We start from the raw sequence: 17,706 nt of genomic DNA on the forward strand, positions 1-17,706 counted from the left end.
AAAGAGTCAGGGTCATGCAAGTGACAGAAGGACAGCACTTTGGACCTCTTGGCTTTACTTTATGTTTTTTTCCTCCCAAGCCTGCCCCTACTCCTCATGAAGGATATACAAAGCATCTATCATCAAATCCAGGCAGCTCCCAGAACAAATGGGATACCCAAGGAAAAGTTCTGGTAGTGATGAGTGAGCTGGGATGTGTGGCCTCCCAAGCAAGACAGACAGATTTAAAATGGAGGAATCAGTTCACAACTGAGCCTAATTTAAGGATGGCCCAGACTGAAAGAACCTTTAAGGATGAATGTGTTCATTCTGTAGTAGAAGGCACAAACAGAAGCTGGCCTATGTTACCACGGTTGCCACTGGTAAGAAAACAGAGCATACATCTCCCAGACACACTGTCTCCCTGGTCCTAGGTTCTTTGGGAGCAGACTTTAAGATTATTATTAGGATACGAATAGTTACTGGGAGAGGATGAAAGCATGTACCTACAGAGGAACTATGACCTCACATGGTCCTGTGAAGAGCCCCAGAGATGGAATGGATCTTTGTCATTTCTCCAAATGAAGTCTAGTGGGGCCAAGCCTTGAGCCTCCAAAGAGGAGCTATGACCTCAAGCTAGATAGTATCTTTGTATCTTGTTGATTGAGAACAATCCCCAGATCTCTTAGAAGCCATGCCAATGAAGGAAGCAATTGCCTTGATCTTTGTTATGATTTGGATGTCTGTCACTCAAATATATGAATTCCCCAGTTGGTGGCATTGTATTTGAGAGGTACTGGAACCTTTGGGACTGTGGCTTAGTTAGATGGATCACTGGGATTTGGCTTTGAAGATGATAGACACTTTTGGTTCCTACCCAAGCTTTCAGCTTCCTCGTTACCTTAGGACCAAATGTCTCTCTCTCTCTCCCACTACTGAAGACTAAACTGTTTCAGGTGTGGTGAGTTCCCTTTGCCTCCTGAAACTGTGAACCCAAGTAAATCAATCTTTCCTCTGTGAACTTGCTTTCATCAGTCCCTGGGCCAGAATGAGAAAAGAAACTAAGGTATTAAATGTAGGCATAAAACATGCTAGTGATGTTAGAGATGGACTCCAAATCACTGATAATAGGTTAGTGTCTTATTAAGGAAAGAACTGAAAACACTTCCCCTTGGAAGCGGTTTAACCAAGACCCAGTCCAGATTTGAATAGGCCATGCCTCTCGTTTGTTGTGTGAAGCTGAATCTGTGCCTGTTGAAAGTTGTCTTGCCTGTCCCTGTGTGTCTGTCTGTTGTGTGTCTGTGTTCTCTGTCTGTATCCACCCCCAACAAAAGGCTTCACTCTATGTTTGTTGAATAGCACAGAAAGCATACACGGAGAAGAAATGGGATACTTTATAGAAATCTTTAACAGAGTTTTACAAGGGATCAAATCACTGGCTCCAAAGGATCCCAACTGTCCTAGACAACAAACAGTATGGCAAACATCATTGTTTATCAACAAATAGCCATAAATGGACATTCGTTTTATAAGGTCACTCTCAACCTTTGTATTTGCTGCTTTCAGTGGATGATACACATGTATTATCTAGGTCAGAGGCATGGGGAAGTGCATAACTTAAATGTAAAGCCAGGTTGTAAAAGCTGATTATATGGAAAATGCAAGGCAAGTAAGGTTGGTGGTTATATTGTTTTCGTAGGACAGGTTAAACAAACAGGCCGAGTACACAGTAGGATCTCAGTCTTAAGGTGTTTTTATTAACTCTGGCTGAAAGTTCTGGCAAAGGTTCACCTCTTAGTACACTGAAAATACTTTTTATCATAATAATTGTCACAGTATTCAAGGGAGAAATGGGCAATGCCCTCCAGTGTTCACCACACCATACACTTTCAATGGCTGCTGAGCCTGGTGGTCCAAGACAGCATGGCCACCCATCACTCATTTCACTGGCTCTACAACTTTCAGAAATGGCTGGGATGGAGTCTTCCCAGTGAGACTGCTCCCTGAGTCTGACTTCCCTGCTGGCCCTATGAAGCCATCCCTATAGCTTCTGTGAATTGTCCACACTCATCACACAGGACTGTTGCTTGCTTGTTTTCTCTATAGTCCTTCCACATTGCATGATGGGGAAGGGGGCAAACAAAAGGGTATGGGAGGCCATGGACTCTGCAGCAAGTACCTGGGGCTGGCTTCTGACCCCAGGGCTTCTTTCCTTAAAGGAATCTGGGAACTGGAGCAGGGCAAAGGGTGGTCCCCAGAGTTGCTGCTAAGAGGAAACCTTACTGACAGATTCAGTGTCTTGCTGACAACTTGTTGGTTATCTTGACAGCCCTGGAGTCTCAGCCTGGCTCAGCATTGCCTCACAATACCAGAGCCCATTTTCTTCTCCAGAAAAGAAAAGCATCCGTTTCCTCTGTATCCAACATGTCTGCTCCAAAGTTTCATGGATAGTCTTATACACGCCATAAGCTCTCGATTCTCTGAAACTATGTTCAAAACATTTCCTCCAGCTTGGCCTCATACTTCACTACTTGTCTACCTGGTTAAGAATTAAATGCTCAGGTTGAAAGAGGTTATCATCTTGAGAAGGAGGGGAGGTATGAGATGGGTTAGAGGGGAGGTACCTGGGAGGGATTAAGGGTAGGAAAGAGAGAGAGGATAATGGGATAATTCTAACTCAATTAAAAAACATATTTTTAAATCATTAATGCTGTTGCCATAAGTAAATTAACACAAACTCAAAAGATTTAGTCTGATTTTCTATTATTTATATTCAAGAATTAGATTTTTGATTCTTCTATTAAAAAAATAATTGAGTGTTAAGAGTCTACTCACTCATCACTCACTTCCTTCAGAAAGCCTTCCTGGTTGGCCCCAAGTAGAATCAAATGTCTTCCTTATTTATGCTCACTAACCTCCATTTTCATGTTGACTGAATTTGGAATAACCTAGAAGTCATAACTAGGTTATCACTGCAATTCCATCTGGGAGGATTTAAGAGAGGAGAGAAGACCCACACAGGTTGCTTGAGTCCAACAACCCTAACTCCTAACTTTCTATCAGCTCCATTTCCTAACTATGGACATCTGGCATACACTTTCAAGTTTAACAGACAGACTTATGTGAACTACACCTACAGGGTTTAACTGAGTGAAAAATCCACAAGAACTCTGTGCAGTAGCGTAGGCAGAGGGTGTTTGAATATGGGGTACAGAAGTGATGCACAAAGAGTTTCTGGCCACAGCTCTGCATTTATCTCACTCGGACATGGTCTGATCAGCTGGTGGTCTATGATTGGCTGAAACATCACTGCTTTGATTGGCCGAGACTCAGCAACTTGTCACAAAAGATTACACTGCCAAATTAGACTTCCAGTTTGTTTATATAATAAGTTAGCTTGTAGTTTGTTACCTAGGGACTCAGGTACAGAGGCATCTGCAGGCCAAATTTACTTTAATTTAATACGAGTCACTTGTAAATTGTGAATGACTGTAAAGCAGAGTTCTGAGGGGAATAAAGGAGGTAGCCTGGGATCAGGAAAAGAGCCTCATTGTGAGGACACTCTGCTGAGCACGCACGATGCAGGAGATCTCCTGCCCCTGCCCACACTTTCAAGGCAGGCACCCGTCATCCCAATCCACTAGTGCATATGCTTATTTTAGGGCCCAGAACTGAATTCAATCTCATACCATACAATTAAGAAGTCCTGGATTTTGGAGTATTCCGTACCTCAGAGGAATAGCTTCATACTTCAACAGGACTGGGATTCAATTTTAAGAGTTGGTGGTGGGGAGTTCTGGCCTGGAATAGGGTTTGGCTTTTCTTTTCTTTCTTTTTTAATGTTTCCATCATATTGGGGATATTTGTTAAAAAGAGCAAAACCCTAATGTTCCTTAAGAGCCCAAGAATTTCAATGCCAAAAACTTTCTCCAGAATATTTTTACAAACAGACATAGTCAGACAGACAGACACTCAGACAAAGCAGCAGGCAGGTGGGCGGCAGGCAATCAAACACACACACACACACACACACACACACACACAGAGAGAGAGAGAGAGAGAGAGAGGTTGAGAGATTCAGATTTTTTTTTGAAGGATTACTTTTCAAAAAGGATGGCTAAGGACACAGGACTTCACTGGGCTGAAATCAAATGAACTCTCAGGTGTCGTCTCCAGCTTATTTTCCCAGTGGTCTACACAATGCTGGCTGAGCTGATGGAAGAAATCACTTAAGGGTTATTGGCTATCAGTGCAACTCCTCATAGGTATAGAGCAAACTCGTACATGGCAAGCCTCAAGGAGGGATTCCCCAGCCTCCTGGGGGATATGAACATAAGAGCAGGAAATGACTACTTGGACGCACCATTCCAACATGGAATTGTGCCAGCTCTGTTTTGGAGGGTTGGAGAAGATTTTTTTTCTGGAAGAAATATCAAGTAGTCTAGGTTTTGAGGTGGGAATGAGAGGTTAGTTTTAGTGGCTTCCTATTGAGAGAAATCAGAGGAAGGAAACTTTTCTATGCTGTGTACTGTGTTAGGGCAGTTGCTGACTTATGCACTGTGCCCATTTAATTCTGACAGTAACCACACAAGATAAATATCTCCTTGGAAAGAAAGAATATCCAAAAGGACACGTTGAGTAATTTGTGCAAGGATGTATCACTAGCAAATGCTACAGACAGGACTTCACCCCATTTGTCTTGCTCTGGCTCCGTGGGCCTTTCTCTACTGCTAGCTTCCATGGTGATGGAAGAAGGGTGTGACTGACTTTGTCTGTGGCACACTTTGCCTATGTTGAGATAGAGTGATGCTAGGAACTGATTAGCAGTTGGTTCTATTCAGAGCCAATCCTAAAGAAGTATTTCATCTGCTTGCAGAAACCTCAAGACTCCAAAGCACCATCCTCACTTTCTACCCACGCATTCCTCAGACAGCCATCCTGAGATTGCAGAGGGAGTGCCTGCCCATGTTTGGTGAGAAAGTGGCAGGGCCATTCTGGTGTTCTTTGTATTATCTTATGGTGCACATAGTGGTTCCCCTTTGCATCTCTGGTGGATGAAGGACCTGAGGCCCTGATGGTGTGAGATAAAAGGCTACTTAGCATATAATGGAGGTCAAGCCTTTCCTTTTTTGGGCTCACTACTCATGTGGCCTGGGACAGTGCTAGCTGACCCCTCACAGTTGAAGCTACTGACCATAAGGGGGATGAACTTGTATAAAACAAATGGAGAGAAACTCCTGTGAACATAAACTCATGCTCAGTAGTGCCCAGCAGACACAAATTAACTTTCCTTTCCTTTATCCTTTAAAGAATAAAGACCTTGGTCCAGGGTCCAGGATTATCCTATCTCTGCTAGGCACCTTGGTTGTTCTAACAAAAGGAAGAATTATTTTTAATGCACTAAGTACTAGTCAGGCTCAATGCAGAGTCACAGAGCAGGCCTGCAACTTTCATTCCAAGTTCAAAGAAGCTCTGAGGTCTTGGGCTGTGGTTCAAGGGTGGGGACATCAGTGGTCAGACCTTCAAGTCATCCCCATGTAGTTCAATAAGAACAGCATCCCTTTTATGTTCTTCATATGGTAGGCTTCAGAATAGAATTTCGTTTTTGAATGAGATCAAGTGTTGAACATACAAAATTGGAAACTTCTGTTGGGGGGAGCAATGGCTTTTAACAGCCTTAGCTTTGCATATCAGACAAGGTTATAACAACCCCATGCTTTGTAACAGCAAAAGGCCAGCTCCCTACCCATTTCCCTGTTTCTACCCTGACATGAACGCTAACCACGAGAAGAAAGATGTGATGTCTTCGCTGTTCATGAAAATTTGAGCTCTCAGCATTATGCAGAGAGAGAAAGAAACCACAGCTAGTAGACAACCCTGGAGTCTAAATCTGACTAAGCACTGGGTTGCAGCACATGCGTCTGTTCTTCCTCTGGAAACAGGAAATACCCCTTCTCTCTTTACCCCACATATCTGGCTTCAGAGTCAGTCTTGAATAAGCCCTACACATTCTGTTATCAGAACTTCCATCTAAGATGTTCCCTCAATTTGGGCACCCCCTTCTCTTCTCTTTGTCTACCTGGTTAAGACTTAATTTCCAAGACTCTACTCATTCATTTCTGGCCTCCTCCAGAAAGCATGCTTGAATGAGCACAAGAGGAATCAAATGCCCCCTTTTATGTTGGATAACCTTCATAGGTTGTTTGACTGGGTTTGGAATCGCCGTGCAGTCACATCATTGAGTGGGTATACCTCTGAGAGTCTTTTCGGAAAAGTTTAACTGGAGAAAGCTCATCCTAAATGTGGGCAGCACCATCCTCACAATCCAGGTTAGATTCAGGGAATAAAGGAGAAAGCAAGATGACTGCTAGCAATTGTTGCTCTGTTTCTTGACTGCAGATACAATGTGATGGGCTGCCTCACCCACTTCCATGTCTCCCCACCCTGAGAGACCGTGTCCTCTCAAACTGTGATCCAAAGTATACCTTTTCAAATCTGCTATTGTCAGGTATTCACCACACAATGAGAAAGATAATCAGTATACCTCCTGTAGGCTTTTATAACTGCACCTGCAGGCCAATTCAACAGTCACTTTACTCATTGTTGTGACTCAGTCCATGTCTTAGTTAGGGTGTGAAGAGACACCATGACCATGCAACTTTTATGAAGGAAAACATTGAACTGGGTATGGCTTACAGTTTCAGAGGTTTAGTCTGTTAGCATCATGGCAGGAAGCATGGCAGCATCCAGGCAGACCTGGTACGGGAGAAGGAGCCAAGAGTTTTACATCCTGATCTTAAGGCAGCAGAAGGAGACTGATTCCATACTGGTTTGAGCTTGAGCATAGATAACCTCAAAGCCCCCCATCCACAGTGACTTTTTCTCCAATAAGGCCACACCTCCTAATAATGTCACTCCCACTGGGCCAAGCTATAAAAGTAACTTTTATTCTCCTGTAGTAATTGTTCTCTCTGAGGCTTATTGCCCCAGTTTGCTAACCTAGGCCTAGTCTTGGAAGCTTCTATTTAATCTAATTTAGCCCTAGAAAATTTTCAGCCTTTGAGACTTACTAAAAAAATAAGATCACTCCTTCCTAGTTGTTTCTAAACTCTGTCTCACTGGTTCAACTTAGCTGTTCTGGCTCAAATGCCTCTCCAAGTTAACTGATTAAATCTGGCTTCTCACAGCTTTTCCTAAATTGTTCTGCTTGACCTCAAACTAACGCTAGCAATCTGTTCTAATCTTCTTGTTCCTTCTCATTCTCTGGCTTGTTTGTCTTCACCTGTTTCTAGCTTGTTCTCTTTTCAACCTGTCTCTGTAAAACTCTCCTGGCAAAACTGCCTCCTTCTCTCTCATTTCTCTTTTCTCTGCCTGCACTGCTCTCTTAAGTAGCTTCCCTTTCCTCTCTCTTCTCTAGAGAGTTATGCACATCCTATTCTGTCAAATCTTTCTCTGATTCACCACTTTGTCTGCCACTCAATTAGACTTAACTTTCAAACATGTATGCTTCTTCCTTCTACAAACTAACTTTACTTTCACTGTTTGAGATCAAATATATGTACCAAGGGTATGTCTATATTCCAGCCAGAGGGATTAAAGGTGTGTGCTAAGAGTGGGCCACACCACAATTAGACATTGGTTTTTTCCAGTAAAAATCACAATCTTGGGGTTCACAGTGTGATCAAATATCCTGCAACACCAAGTGTTCAAACACATGAGTCTATCGTGGCCATACCTATTCAACCCACCACAGTCCCTGATAAGATAAAACATACAAGAAGAAAGAACTGTTTTGGCTCATGGTTTGAGAGGATATAGTCCATCATGGTAAGGAAGGCATGCTTAGTTCATAGTCATGAGAACACTTTTGCTGAGCAGAGTTTTGAGTCTGAAGCTGGACCCCCAATGTCCCATCCCTACAGCACTACATTTTGAATTAGGTCCTGACTTAGATTGATTTTTATGTTGCTAAGATAAAACATTTATCAAAAGTAGTTCTGGGAAAGGGTTTATTTGGCTTGCAGGTTATAATCAATCATCAATGATAGCCAAGGCAGGAATTTGAGGCAGGACCCTGGAGGCAGGAACTGAAACAGGGACTATGAAGGAGTACTACTTACTGGCTTGCTCTGCTAGTTTTCTTATATAATCTAGGAACACCTGCCCAGAGGTGGCACCACCCACCTACAGTGGGCTGGGTCCTCCCATATCAATCCCAAATTAAGAAAATACCCTAAAGACATGTCCACATGCCAGTCTGAAGGAGATGGTTCTTCATCTGAGATTTCCTCTCCCCAGGTGACTCTAGTTTTTGTCAACTTTAGAAAAACTAACCAGCACAGGTCCTGTGTCCAAAAGGTCCCAGAGCTTCTCAACAGGGCCATCGTCATCTGGTTTCCATATGGTAAAACACTTGAGCCTGTGGGGACCTTCATATTCAAACCATAATGGCAGCTTTTTCCAGTGTATGCATTTGATTACAGGACTGCCTCCTAAGAGACCAGGTCCTGTCAGACTCCCTTTATCTTTCTAGCATCATCTATCTCAGAAAAGTTGCTCAAACAATACCTATAGAAGTAATACATTCAATGTAAAGAAATAATGCAGAAGGAACAATGTAGATGTGCCTTTTAGATGTGCTGCTGTGGCTGTCTGTGGTCACTATTGCTGTTGTGGTTGCTGCCATTGCAAAGAAGGACACACAGAATGAGTGCAGCTTTGTGTGTTCTGGTTTCACAGCTATGGCTTGGGAATGTCATTCTTACACTTCTTCCATTGTTGCTTTCATGCTTCCATGATGAACATGGCCCCATACTCAAAGAACCGTCTCTACATCCCACGTGAGTCAGCCCTGAGCTTGTCTTTACAACATGGCCTCAAGTCTTTGCCTTGTTACGTGCCTTTATCAAGGACTTTATGGACTCTGTGTTGCTCTGGCCATCCTAGTCCAAAGGAATATGTCCAGTTTCCTAAATCCTAATCTTCTTTTTCTATGGACCATCCACTGTTACAGACTTAAGATGGGCCAGGAGAAGGCATCAGAGCTGGTGATCTGGTGATCATTCCAGTAGAGGTCTGGTCTGCAGGTAAATTCATGTTATGGGTATGCAAGTTTAACCAGACCACAGAAGATCATACGTTTGTTACCATCCTCAAGCTGTGTAGCTTTGGGAAACTCAATTTTCCTCTCTGTGTACAGGGGTTTTAATGTGTGAGTCAGAGCACATTTCAGATGAGTATTGTGAAGGATAATTTGGGACGGTGCCCCTGTTCCTAGTGGGTGGTGAGGCCTCAGTGAATACAGGCCTTTTAGATGTGCTGCTGTGGCTGTCTGTGGTCACCATTGCTGTTGTGGTTGCTGCCATTGCAAAGAAGGACACACAGTATCACTAGGTATGTCTCCAGTTCGGCTGTTCTTCCTCAAACTCCCCATTAATATTCTGAGGACCCAGCCAGAGAGGCCCTCACCACACACCAGACTTAAAATCAATCAAGTTCCTGTCAGTCCAAATGAACTTTTCTCACTGATTCTCAGATCGCCTGCGTCTTCCTCCGAGTACATTTCTGCCACATAATGAAGTTTGGGCAGCACTAGCTGGTCACTGTCAGCTCCTGCACAGCCCCCGAGTGTGACCTACACAGAGTCACAGCTGTTCTCTGGCACTGCACTGTGAGCACCCCAGCTCATCCTCTGGTGTCAGCTCATCAGGGTGATACATCCCGGAAGATTAACATGATGGCCTTGTAATTCTGCATCCAAGACACATGTCATTTTCCTTCAACACATTTGGAAGGAGGGCAAGTTCTACTTTGTAAAGACCATCACTTATTTTGAACTGGAAGAAAATAATTTATTTGACCTGAAGTTGTTGTATTTTTCCATTAAGGGCATGTATATTTCCACTTTATAATGAAAAAATGGCCCTTTTAGATCCTTTGCTAGGCCGGTCTTTACCTTCATTTCAGTTCAGGGGTTCCTTCTTCAGCTTATTTCAATCAATTAATGAATACAATAAGTAAAACTGAATTCACAAATTAGACCTACCAAGGTACATGTCAGAGGACAGTTATATAACCAGAAGTCTCCCATCTCAGAGTTTCTGTAGAAAAAACAGATGCTTCTCCGTTAAACAGAAACCAATTTAACCTCTTGCTACTATGAAAACAACAAACAAACAAACATGGCCTGACAGACTCCTTCTAAGGCTCAGATCCTGGCCCATCTTCAGAAACTCAGCTGGAGCTAGATATGTCTTCTGCCATGCAACTAAGAGGGCTTCATAGTTTACTATTCTAACTGGCTATCTGGCCTAGGACTCCCAACTAAGGACACCTCTTAGAAGCTGAGATTTTTAGCAGCAGTAGATTGGAACTGTTACTCACCACTTGAATTAAACAGGGCAATCTGAGGCTTTGGGAGATGATACCTACAGAGCCATATGGAGTGTCCCATTCCCCACCTCTCTGTGTTCCTCTCGCTGTCTCTCTGTTAGTCTCTTTCCTTGTCTGTGTGTATGTATGTGAATATTTGGGTGTATGTATGTTACATGCTTGTGTGCGTTCACATACATGTGGAGGTCAAAGGGTGACTTTAGGTATCATTCCTCAGGAGCCATCCACCTTGCTTCTTTGAGATGGTCTCTCACTGGAACCTGATGCTCATCGATTTGGCTAGGCTGGCCAATGTCTCTCAGGATCTGCCTGCCTCCACCTTCCCAGGGCTGGGATTATAGCTATACACTGCCACACCTGGAATTTTTTTACATAAGTTCTGAGAATTGAATTCAAGTCTGCCTGATTATGGCAAGTACTTTACTAACAGATTCTTCTCTTCTACCATCTTCAGCATTTTCAACAGATTCTGGCTAGATGTTTGGATCAGAAAGGGGTGGACTCTAAGCCACATCATTAGACTTGTAAATGGTGAATTTGAGCACTCAATCAAGTTGACTTCAACCATTCAGACAGTATCTCTATGATTCAAAGAATCCTAATTGGCTTGCTCAGAGTCATACAGCTTATGTCTAGAAAGAAGGAACTTGGAATCTTGGCTTGTACCATCTCACAATCTCACATCAAGAGTTTTTAGTGATGGCATTTCTACAAGGTGAGCTCAGGTATATCCCTGATTTCCCTAAAGAAAAAAAGAAAAGAAAAGGCTAGGGACTCTGTCCTTTCCTGTCAGACTCCGGAAACCTGCCACCTGTTCACTTCCAAAGGACTTCTCCAAGGAGCAAAGCTCCCCACCAGGTGGCCTCAGCACTCTAGAGGAGTCCCAGGATGCACAAACTAGTTTGCAAAGCAAACATACACTCCTGTATAGCACCCCTGAGCTAGAGAATGAAAACTCACCAGGTAGTAAGTGGTCTGCTCACTGCATCCTGGGGAGGGAATGCCACAGCTCACACCTCCTGCATCTGCATCTGGCTCTAATGACAACTTTGATCCCTCTGCCAGCCACCATGGTCATTGAGAAATCCTGACATAAAGAAGGTATCTGGGAGATAAAGTTCTGTAGGCGATGATTACTCCCACTTCACTTTCCTTTTTGTTGAAAGGAAGAATCCCAGATTGAACAGCGCATTGAATGATATGACAAGCGACTACTTGATCCTTGTCCAGCTGGAGGGGGGACCGTCCCCATCAGCAGCTTTTTAGCTAAGGACGTCTTTATATTTCCCTTCTTTGTCTGGGCCTCTCTAGTTCCTCCTTTTACTTCATGTCAGCACTATATAGTAGGTATGCCAAGTGGTTTTGAAATTTAAATTACAGTCTCTTTTTCAGATGTTATTGGAAAGAACATGTAATTTATAACCACGTGTTAGGAGTACAGGATGTTCGTGGTCCACTGCCAATTTTTCTTTTGTAAAGTTAATAAAACTTTCATAAAACACTTATACACTTGTATATTTCATGGTAAAGATTTTTTTTATCTCATAGGCTAATGTAAAGATTTATTAAAACCATTTTTTTGTTAAGAGGAGTGTCAATAGTTTGCAGCTGAGTGTAATTTTGAATCCGCGGAAGATGACGGTCTGATGGAAAATGACAGTAACAGCTTTGTTGATTTAGCACTAAAAATAAAGGAGCCTTTCAAAGGAGAGAATGCTCTAATATCCAGAGCGGGCTAGGACACAGTCGGGCCAATAGAGGCGAGCTGGAGGAGCCGGCCACCAGCACTCCAGCCCCTGGCAAGAGCAGAGCGGACTGGATGGAGCCCAGGAGGGAGTTGCTGAGCCCCCAAGAAGTGGAGGGAGGAGGAGCTTAGCCTGCATTTACTCCCCAGATCTGCCTGCCCCCACAAACAGGATGAGTCCTTCTAGCTTGCTCTGGGACTTTTTTTTTTTCTAAGTGTGCTGGGCTAGCTTCTCCTAGCACTTCATTCACCTTCCATCAATAAGCATCTACCCCAAACTGGTCTCTCTGGAAAGAACCTCATTTAACATTTCCTCTGCACAGAAATCTCAATGTCCCGTTGTTGTTGTTGTTGTTTGTTGTTGTTGTTCTGTAGCTAGGGTAGAGGTGTAGACTCCTGTGTGAGACTAGGATTCAAGATTGACTTGCCTGCAGAATTCAATGATTCAAAGTGGCACATTGACACTGTTGAATTTCTCTTGTTTTCCTCTCCAGGAAGTACAGGTGAGAACTCCCACTTGCAGCCTCCTCTCTGAGAGGGTGCACACAAACACATTTTTGAAAAATTGCAAGCAGTGGCTATGTGGATGCATCATGTTCAAGCTGGATGCAAGGCCTGCCTGCAGAGATACAGTGAGCAGACTGTGTTCTCTGTGTGTGCATAATTCTTCGTTCCCTAGGATGCTGAATTCACAGATGGATTCAGAAATTAGGAGTGATAAAATGCTGAGGTGATAATGACTTGATGTTATAGACCTTGGCATTAGTGAATCATGTGATTCTTGTTCTAGATTTGATGCAAGAGAGACTAAGAAAAGATATTAAGTTCAAGATTGCAAAAGCAGTATAGACAGCCATGTTTCAATTCAAGGCCATTCTAACTCCAAAGCTTGTTTGTCTCACTGAGAGTGTCAGCAGCAGCAGGCTGTCCGGAAACTGTTGTATTCCACTCACCATGATAAGTAGCCAGCACACACTCTCACCCTTGAATGCTCATCATACTCTTGGGAAATCCTTGTCTTCTCCACACAAGTGAGAATCACCAAAGAGCTCCACAGTTCCAGGTGACTCGTCTCTACCCAGTCCCGGTCAAGGCCACCTTGTGGAGTTCTAGCTGCAGCTTTATAATGACTTGATAATAACTGAGGCACTTACTGGCCACACTCTCAGCTGCCTTTGCCGCTAGAATAACATCTAACCACCTCCGTCACACCATTTCCTATCCAATTCCTCTTCTTCACCCAGGTTTTTGCCAATTGCCTTTTCTCCTAACTCCTGCGCCTCTGGCTAGGTCATACTGCCTTACTACTCACCAGGTCTTATGATTCCTCATACTTTTCACTATTACAGATAGGACACTGTTTGTGAAATTGTTTGCTCTCTGTGTTGTCTGCTAAATCATAAGCTCCAGGGACTCTTTCTTTTTGCTGCTGCAGCCGCAGCCATGAGTATGCTCAGGTTACAGAAGAGGCTTACCTCTAGTGTCCTCCGCTGCGGGAGGGGGCGGGGGGAGGGAGAAGAAGGTCTGGTTGGATCCCTATGAGACCAATGAAATTGCCAATGCCAACTCCCGTCAGCAGATCAGGAAGCTGATCAAAGATGGGCTGATCATCCGCAAGCCTGTGACTGTCCATTCCCGGGCTCATTGCCGGAAAAACACCCTGGCCCGATGGAAGGGCAGGCATATGGGCATAGGGAAGAGGAGGGGTACTGCCAATGCTCAGATGCCCGAGAAGGTGACCTTGATGAGAAGGATAAGGATCCTGCACCGGCTTCTCAGGAGATACTGGGAATCCAAGAAGATTGACCGCCATATGTACCACAGCCTGTACCTGAAGGTCAAAGGGAACGTGTTAAAAAACAAGCGCATCCTCATGGAGCACATCCACAAGCTGAAGGCGGACAAGGCTCGCAAGAAGCTCCTGGCTGGCCAGGCTGAGGCTCGCAGGTCTAAGACCAAGGAAGCACGAAAGCCCCGGGAGGAGTGCCTCCAGGCCAAGAAGGAAGAGATCATCAAGACTCTGTCAAAGGAGGAATCGACCAAGAAATAAAGTTCCCTCGTGTCTCTACATAGTGGTCTGACTGTGGCCTCACTTGGATCAGTCATTAAAATAAATCAAGCCTTTGTCCATTGCCCTCTAAAAAAAATAAATAAATAAAAAACCTCCAGGGAGGGAGGGAGGGAGGAAGGCATTGCTTCTAGCTCATCCAAGACTAGGTTTCCCACTCTCAGACCATACAGGGTTCAACTATTCAACAATCTCACCACAAGACAACATAGGCTTCCTTTCCAAACAAACCCATGAGCAGGTAGCCTCCTGATTATACACACCAGTCCAGTCTGTCACCAGTCCCCCTGTCACACGTACAAAGGTCACCAAGTCTAAGGGAGACTTTGGTGGGAATCTTCACTTTTGGACATAGGAAGATGAAGGCACGAATGCCAAGGTGGAGAGGAGTAATGAAAGTTTGTTCACACCTCTTCTGTTCACACTTCTTGACAACGCTCACTTGTGGGGGTACAGGAGGCCCTGAACCCCTGGAAGAAAACAACTATGAGAAACTGGGGCGTAGAAGAAGAAGACACAGGGATATGTCTTTAGGGCCTTTCCATGCTCCCACCTGTCATCTGCATGCCCAAAACAGAAATCAGAGTCAAGGAGACCACCCTCGATTAGAGGGGTGTACTATATGGCTAAGAGAAGACACTTTTTTGTGAGGTCTGGGTGAACACAGGGGCAAAACTATGTAGTGTTTCCCTGATGTGTAACCCTGTTCCTTGCTGTTTCTTGTGCGCTGCAACTATTGCTGCTTCTAGATGAGGCAAACGTGCTCCAGAGGAAATTGCCACGTCTGGAACGAGAGGGTACAAGTTTGGATTTTAGCACTACAGCCTCCAGCCCTAGCATTACACGGTATCTCCCAATCAGTGCCACATGACTGGCAGGCTGAGACCTTTAAGAGAATCAGCAAGGAACTGCTGAGGTTCCCTCTCCAAAGGCAGCCTAAGCAGGCTGGATGGTTCACCCCTTATCCATCTCCCTACATTGAATCAGTTCCTCAGAGTAGCTACATGCTCAGGTTTCATACTCAAACCCTCTGCTTCTTAATGTTATCGTTTGGGGGAAATTACTTAGTATCCCCATACCTCAGTTCTACAGGGCTAGGCTTTCAGGCCTAGAACCCGAGTATCTGCACAGCCCCATGCTTAGAATCATCCGCTGCTTGGCTTAATGCTTTGTACTTGAAAATCTCTGGGTTCTATTAAGCAAGGAACCTGTATTTCCATTTTGCACTGGGTGGGCCCTACAAATTATGTAGTTGGTCATTATTATAAAATGTATGTCACAATAGTATCTCTTTCTGGGCAAGGAACAATGAGGCAAGGCAGGCCTATAGCTAATGCACACTAACAACTAAGATTAAGGGGAATTATTATTGTGGTCTCTTGTGTGACCCACCAAGTATTTACTGATTCTTCAGTTTCCTCACCACTGGTTGGTAAGAAGAGACTTCTCAAGGCTTCAAAGATAATTATGGGCAGGATCCCCTTTAATCTCTGCCTAGGACTTGGATAAAATGAAGAGCCACGACCAAGACCTAGACTAGCTGCATAGCCATTTCCCCAGAGCATGAAGTTGGGTCTAGAGTTAGAGTGACAGACTGCCTCAGAACCTATGTTACACTCCTGCCTCAGTGCCTTGGTATTTAATATTACTGCCATCTACTGTTGCTTATCTGTATTCTTCCACATCTAGGAGCTTCCGGCCTAGGCATCTATCTGTCAGGGAACAGAAACAGGCTTGGATTCCTGTAAGCTTGGATTCCTTCGTTTCACAATTGGGTGCTCTGGAAATCTCCAGCCCTATCCAGGTCTGTGATCTCTGTCTCATCTAGAATGTTTGGCTCTGGAGAGTGTAGACATGTTCCTTTACCCTTCCAATCTCCCCTCAACTCATCCCTTGACCTGTGTGAGCTGAGCTCTGAAGGCCTTCACCTGTCACTTCCTGGCTTTTGACTAAGATAAATTTGAACATGGCTTTGGCCCTCAGAAACCCCTTACTATTTGATGACTTTTGAAGTGTCCATAGAAAACAGAATCCCTTTGTGAAAAAAGGAGGGGCTCCCAATGACATTTAGCCCTTGTGTATTTTTTTATGCACAGAACATACATAACTTTTTGGCCTTAAGTTTTCTCATATAATCCCAGCTACTCTTTAATGTCAACAGGAGACAGGAAAAGCAGAGGATCCTCCAATCATGAGGAAGCTAGCATACCAGAGAAGCTCAGCAGGTACCCACAGAGCTCGGCTTGGAAAAGGGGTCTCTGAAATTCTGCCCAGTGCTCTTTTTTCCCGACGCAGTATGTTGTCTATTGAAAAATTTTCATTCCCAAACATAGCAAATACAACAATCCCATTGAATACATCGCCAATGACAAACTATGTATGGACAAATAACAACAGTGACAAAAACCGCACATAGAGACAAGGCAAGCTGTGTCGGGGAAGAAAGAGAAAAATAAATGAAATTAACAGTGGGAGACAAAAACAGAGGAAAACCCAGCAATTAGATTAATCATAGACTTCCAGGAAATTGGCCCAAATTTCTTTAAAATCTTGTTGATTGTTATTCAGATTGAAGGGTTCCCTGTGAGATTAGCCAAAGCCCACCAAGCTTGCATACCAATCCACTGTATCCCACACACTAGCTGCTCCCTGATATCCAGATCCAGGGGGCTGTGTTCCTTCTACCTGGGACCACTTATATGAGGTGAAGTTCAGTTGGCTAGTATTTCTATTCCAGGCTCTCTGGCCAACTCAGGGAATTTGGACAAACTCTCTACCTTTTTGGACCTCAGTTGGCACATCTGCTAAATGAGTATTTAGAATTGTTTTTAAGTCAGCTGGGATTTGAAAGGCTGAGAAGAAAGTAGGTGTGGAAATATGTGTATTAGCTAAAAGTATTGGGCAAGTAAAACAGAGTTTTGGGGATAGGTTGCAGCAGATTCAACTCTGTCCCTCCCAGTATATTGGGATAGGAAGCTGTACCTTGAGGCTAGCCCTTGTCACTTGCCAAAAAAAAAAAAAAAAAAAAAAGCCCAAAGCCTGCAGATTCAGTCAAACTCTCAGTACACCTTGACCCAGATATTCCTTCCTTTTTTTATGATCTGGATTTAAAAGAAAATTGAATGACCTATCTCTGGATATATTAACACTTAAATCATTAGTATGTTGGCTCCAGAATGTTCCAGGCTTGCCAAAGATATGTCAGAGCTCTCAAATGCCTGGAAGTAGCCCATCACCCAGGGTGAAATAATCTAAGCATAAACCAGTTTGAGTTTGGTTTAATGGACTGAATGCTAGAATTATTCTTCTTAGAACCCAACTGTTAAACACAACCATATTGAGCTCAAGGGTAAATAAAATTGAGGCTGCCTTCTAGGTGCTAGGCTCTGTGCTAAGTATTCTGCATCCTTTACTTAATTTCATCCTTACAATAGCCAATGTGTTAAGTTCTGATGTAAAAGGTGGAACACCCTTCAGATATTGTGGAAAACATTAGGACCAATTTTTATCTTGATACTTGTCT

The 17,706-nt window shown here is 43.7% G+C and overlaps 1 pseudogene; it reads left to right on the forward strand.

Annotated features, from left to right (window-relative positions):
- The first annotated feature begins 13,558 nt into the window (after positions 1-13,558).
- On the forward strand, positions 13,559-14,165 carry LOC110299120 (annotated as a pseudogene).
- Positions 14,166-17,706: the final 3,541 nt, after the last annotated feature.

Source organism: Mus caroli, chromosome 7 (genome assembly GCF_900094665.2).
Source record: "Mus caroli chromosome 7, CAROLI_EIJ_v1.1, whole genome shotgun sequence".
Taxonomy (NCBI): domain Eukaryota; kingdom Metazoa; phylum Chordata; class Mammalia; order Rodentia; family Muridae; genus Mus; species Mus caroli.